Below are 6,000 nucleotides of genomic sequence, written 5' to 3' on the forward strand. Positions count from 1 at the left end.
GCTCACCGCCGAAACTGAAAATGACAAAGCAGCCTGTCTCTCGCCTGTGGCGCCAGGAGCCGCCAGGTGCCCTGCTTGGAAGCCGCGTCTGCCCCTGTGCTGAGGGGTCCTTACTCCAGTGTCTGCTGGTGGGCTCACTGGCACCTCCATGCAGGAGTGGCTGGACTCTGAAGGGTCACATCCATCTCCTCATCTCTCTGGCTTTCCCAAAAGTCTTGGGGTCAGGAGCCAGCTCACGCGGTGTTGTGTGCACCTTGCTGTGGGTTCGAGTTCTCGGGCACATGGAATACCACGGGTAGCACAGAGGAAGCTTTGTAGATGGTGGAACAGTGTTGTGGTCCCTCTCCAACTCTTTCCTCTCTTCTCTCTAAAAAAAGAAAAGCACTAAGGAGATCACTCTGCAAAGGCCCTACCTCTGCCCCTCAGCCCAAACAATTTTCCCTCCTTAATTTTTTTAAAAAATTTATTTATTCCCTTTTGTTGCCCTTGTTTTATTGCTATAGTTATTGTTGTTGTTATTGATGTCATTGTTGTAGATAGGACAGAGAGAAATGGAGAGAGGAGGGGAAGACAGAGAGGGGGAGAGACAGACAGACACCTGCAGACCTGCTTCACCACCTGTGAAGCGACTCCACTGCAGGTGGGGAGCCGGGGGCTTGAACTGGGATCCTTACATCGGTCCTCGTGCTTTGCGCCATGTGCACTTAACCCACTGCGCTACCGCCCGACTCCCCCCTCCTTAATTTTGTTAGAGTGTGAGAATACAGTTCAACTCTAAGCCCTCACATCCCATAACTGATGCCACTGATAAATTAAAATTTTTTTCTCTCTTCTAATGATTTATTTATTTTTGGGAGGGGATTTTTGCCAAGGATCAACTTCAGGGCCTTACACATGCTGCAATGTTCTTTTTTTATTTCTTTTTATTATCTTTATCTATTTATTAGATAGAGACAACCAGAAATCGAGACGGAGGGTTGGATAGAGAGGAAGAGAGAAGAGACACCTGCAGCACTGCTTCACCACTCGTGAAGCTTTCCCCCTGCAGGTGGGGACCGGGGACTTGAACCTGGGTCCTTGCGCATTGTAATACGTGCGCTCAATCAGGTGCGCCACCACCCGACCTCCCTGCTGCAATATTTTTGTTTTGTTTTTTCCTACAGGGTTATCACTGGGGCTCGGTGTCTGTGCTATGAATCACTGCTCTGGTGGCCATTTTCTCCATTTGTATGTGTGTGTGTGAGACTGTTATTGTTGTGAGATAGGACAGAGAAAAATTGAGAGAGAAGAGGAAGACAGAGAAGGGGAGAGAAAGATAGACACTTGAAGACCTGCTTCACCGCTTGTGAAGCGACCCTCCTGGACTTGGGGAGCCGGGGGCTCAAACTGGAATCCTTGTGCTTTGTACTATATGTGCTTAACCTGTTGCACCACTGCCTGACTTTTTTTTTTTTTTTTTTTTTTTTAGGTAGAGACAGAGGTACACACACACAGAGAGACCACAGCAACAAAACTTCCTTCAGTGGGATGGGGGCCAGGCTCAGACCTGGGTCATGTACATGACAGAGCAGCACACTATTGAAGTGAGCTATTCCATCGCCATTATTTATTTGAAAGTCTGTTTTTGTGCCGGGCTAGCCTGAGGGTGTTTCTTCCCAGGCACGTGCTCTCTGGGTTGGAGAGAACTCGGTCTAGGCTGCTGAGTATCAGCAACGTGGGAGAGGAAACAAGAACTCTTGTGGCTGAGTGGGAACGCAATGCAACGCTGCCTTTATTGACCCGCCTTTCTATCTCCTGAAGCTGAAGTGGTAGGTTGGAAAAGGAAATGGGGAGGATAGGGGGTGGGGAGAAGAGCAGGGAAAGTAGTAAACTTCCATCTGACCAGTGGGGATTAAATCAATACCCTCCAGGCAGAGTGGGTCTCAGGCAAAACAATGATTATGCAAATAGACCACAGCATTAAGCAATGGAGCAGGGGGGAGCTGGCATAATGCCCAACATTTTGGGGCCAGGTGTTGATGTACTTGGTAGAGTGCACATGGACCTAGGTTCAAGCTCCAGGTCTCCTGCAGGAAGGAGCTTAAAAAGTGGTGAAGCAGGAGTCTGACGGTAGCGCAGTGGGTTAAGAGCATGTGGCACTAAGTGCGAGGACCTGCGTAAGGACCCTGGTTTGAGCCCCCGGATCCCCACCTGCAGGGGAGTTGCTTCACAAGGAGTGAAGCAGGTCTGCAGGTGTCTATCTTTCTCTCCCCCTCTCTGTCTCCCCTCCTCTCTTGATTTCTCTCTGTCCTATCCAACACCGACGACAACAATAACAACAACAATAATAACTACAACAACAATAAAAAAAAACAAGAGCAACAAAAGGGAAAATAAGTAAATAAAAAAAGAAGTGGTGAAACAGTGCTATACATCTCTCATCCTCCTCTATTTCCCTCTTTTCTTCTCAGTGTCTTTCTTGCTTCATTCAAAGTAAATAAGATATTCCTTTTAAAAGGTCTATTTTTTTCTTTAATAGCTTATCTTTAATATTTTATCTTTCACCAGAGCACTGATCATCTCTGGCTTATGTTGGTGCTGGGAGTTCAGAGTATCAGGCATGAAAGTTGTTTTCATAACTATTATACTGTCTCCTTGACCTTATTTATTTATTTATTTATTTTTATAGAGACAGAGAGAAATTGAAAAGGAAGAGGGAAATACGGAGAGAAAGGAGAACCATTTCACTGCTTTTCTTCTTTCTTTATTTTCTTTTTAAAAATATATACATATTTTTAATATTTTTAAATTTATTTTTATTTTTTAACCAGAGCACTGTTTAGCTCTGACTTATGGTGGTGTGGGGGATTGAACCTGGGACTTTGGAGCTCAGGCATGAGAGTCTGTTTGCATAACCATTATACTATCTACCCTCCACCCATATATATATTTTTTTTTTCTTTTTTTTTAATTTTTTTTTATTTAAGAAAGGATTAATTAACAAAACCATAGGGTAGGAGGGGTACAACTCCACACAATTCCCACCACCCAATCTCCATATCCCACCCCCTCCCCCGATAGCTTTCCCATTCTCTATCCCTCTGGGAGCATGGACCCAGGGTCATTGAGGGTTGCAGAAGGTAGAAGGTCTGGCTTCTGTAATTGCTTCCCCGCTGAACATGGGCGTTGACTGGTCGGTCCATACTCCGTCGGCCTCTCTCTTTCCCTAGTAGGGTGGGTCTCTGGGGAAGCTGAGCTCCAGGACATATTGGTGGGATATATATATATATATTTTTAACCAGAGCACTACTCAGCTCTGGTTGGTGGTGGTATAGGGGGTTGAACCTGGCACCTTGGAGCCTCAGGCATGAGAGTCTCTTAGCATAACTGTTATGCTATGTAGCCCTGCTCTTTTACTTTTTTTTTTTTTTTTTTAACCAGGGCACTGCTCAGCTCTAGCTTATGGTTATGCAGGAGATTGAACCTGGGACTCTCAGGCATGAGTGTCTCTTTGCATAACTATTATGTTATCTACTCCTGCCCAATAACTTTTTTTAAATGATTTTATTTATCTTTTTTTATTTATTGGATAGGAACAGCCAGAAATTGAGAGGGAAGGGAGTGATAGGAAGGGAGAGACAGAGAGACACCTGCAACCCTGGTTCACCACTCACAGCTTTTCCCTTGCAGGTGGGGACCAGGGGTTACAACCGGGGTTCCTGCGCACAGTAACATGTGCACTCAACCAGGTGCACCACCACCTGGCCCCACTATATATATTTACCAGTGTTATCATTGGGGTTTGATGCTTGCAAGATGACTCTACCACTACAGGTGGCCACAGAGGGAGAGAGAGAGAGAGAGAGAGAGAGAGAGAGAGAGAGAGAGAATGGCTCTAGGCTCTGCTCCACCCCTTGTGAACTCCCCCCACCAGAAGGTAGGGGTTGGGGGCTTGAACCTGGGTTCTCATGCATGGTGTGTTCTGCTGGGTGTGCCACTACTTGTCCCCTCACCCCCATACCTTTTTGAAAATGAGTTTGGATGGAATCACTGCCATTAACTTGAACAGTTTTTTTTAAAGATTTTATTTATTTATTCATGAGAAACATAGGAAGAGAGAGAGAAAGAACCAGACATCAGTCTGGTACATGCACAGCTGGGGATTGAACTCAGGACCTCACGCTTGAGAGTCCAACGCTTTATCCCCTGCGCAACTACCCGAACCACAACAATTTTTGTTATAGAGTTCAAAAAGCATAATTTTTCTTTTCTTTTAAACAAGATCTCTCTCTCACTCTCTCTCTTTCTTTTGCCTCCAGGGTTATTGCTGGGGCTTGGTGCCTGCACTACAAATCCACTGCTCCTGGAGGCCATTTTCTTCCATTTTGTTGCTCTTGTTATTGCTGTTGTTGGATAGGACAGAGACAAGTCGAGAGAGAAGGGAAGACAGAGAAGGGGAGAGAAAGATAGACAGACGCCTGCAGACCTGCTTCACCGCTTGCGAGGTGATGCCCCCTGCGGTTGGGGCTCGAACCTGGATCTTTGTGCAGGTCCTTGTGCTTTGTGCCATGTGCGCTTAGCCCAGTGCAGCAGGTCCCCAATACCTCTCTTTTTCTTTATTTGGTAAGATAAAATTTGAGAAGGATGAGGGAAATAGAGAAGGAGAGAGAGAGAGTGAGAACTCCTGCAATACTTGCTTCATTCATGAAGCTTCCCCTGGCAGGTGGGGAGTTGGGGCTTGGACCCTGGTCTTTGCATATGGTAATATGTGTGCTCAACCAGGTGCACCACCACCCAGACCCAAGCATCGTTTTACTAAATTTTTCCACTTGCTTCCAAACACAGGGGGACTGATGTGGTAACTTGCCTCTTGCCTATTGAGAGCCTGGCAGATGTTAAGAGCAGCCGTGACAAGTGTGGTCTTTATTCTGTGTGAGGTGGGGGCGGGTGGTGGGGGTGGCCAGGCCTCTGCAGTGACCGCCTGCGTCTCAGCAGCTTTGAGCAATTAGTGCGGATCCCCTGACAGTGCCCTGCCTGAGAGCTCAGGTGGGCTTTGTCTCCACTTGTCTAATTGCAGAGACAAAAGGCCTTGGTACCTGGTGCTGACATGGGGAATTCGTCAGGCCACCATGAGACTGTGTGATCACTGTGACCTTAGGATCATAAAATGAGTGGTCCAGAGGACATCTTTTTATGGCCCAGAAGTGACAATACTGTATTGACTATTTTTAGCTGTCACCAGGAAATGAGCTGTCCCTCCTCGGCCAAACCCCCTCAATCTGACCTAACCCCCAGGGAAAGACTCACAGTGTCTGCAACTCTGCACCAACATTACAGATGGAGAGGGGAAAAAGCCTGTTCTTTAAAATACATAAGTTTATTTGTTTTACTTTAATGAGAGAGAGAGAGAGAGAGAGATACACAGAAAGAGACCAGAGCACTATTTAGCTCTGGTTTATAGTGGTGTGGAAGACTGAATTTGGGGCTTTGGAGCTTCAGGCATGAAAGTGTTTTTGCATAACCATTATGCTATCTCCCCTGTCAAGGTTTCTCTCTCTCTCTCTCTCTCTCTCTCTATATATATATATATATATATATATATATATTTTTTTTTTTTTTTGCATCCAGGTTTATTGCTGGGGTTTGGTGCCTGCACTATGAATCCACTGCTCCTGGAGGTCATCTTTTTTCCATTGTTGTTGTAGTTGTTGGATAGGAGAGAGAGAAACTGAGAGAGGAGGTGAAGACAAAGAAGGAGAGAGAGAGAGAGAAAGACACCTGCAGACCTGCTTCACCACTTGTGAAGCACTTCTCCCCCCCCCCCCACAGGTGGGGAGCCAGGGGCTCGAACTGGGATCCTTGCTCTGGTTCTTTTTTTTTTTTTTTGACTTAAAAAATTATTCATTTATTCCCTTTTGTTGCCCTTGTTGTTTTATTGTAGTTATTATCGATGTCATTGTTGTTGGCTAGGACAGAGAGAAATGGAGAGAGGAGCAGAGAGGGGGAGAGAAAGACACCTGC

At 46.0% G+C, this 6,000-nt stretch overlaps 1 protein-coding gene across 1 annotated transcript in view; it reads left to right on the plus strand.

Moving 5' to 3' along the window:
* Positions 1-4,891, plus strand: part of NOXO1 (NADPH oxidase organizer 1) — a 62,982-nt gene extending 58,091 nt beyond the window's left edge. Inside the window, exon 9 of the transcript XR_009544953.1 lies at positions 4,882-4,891. The gene's annotated coding sequence lies outside the window, so the exon portion shown is untranslated. The remainder of the gene's footprint in view (positions 1-4,881) is intronic.
* Positions 4,892-6,000: the final 1,109 nt, after the last annotated feature.

The sequence above is a fragment of the Erinaceus europaeus genome, chromosome 15 (assembly GCF_950295315.1).
Source record: "Erinaceus europaeus chromosome 15, mEriEur2.1, whole genome shotgun sequence".
Classification (NCBI taxonomy): Eukaryota; Metazoa; Chordata; class Mammalia; order Eulipotyphla; family Erinaceidae; genus Erinaceus; species Erinaceus europaeus.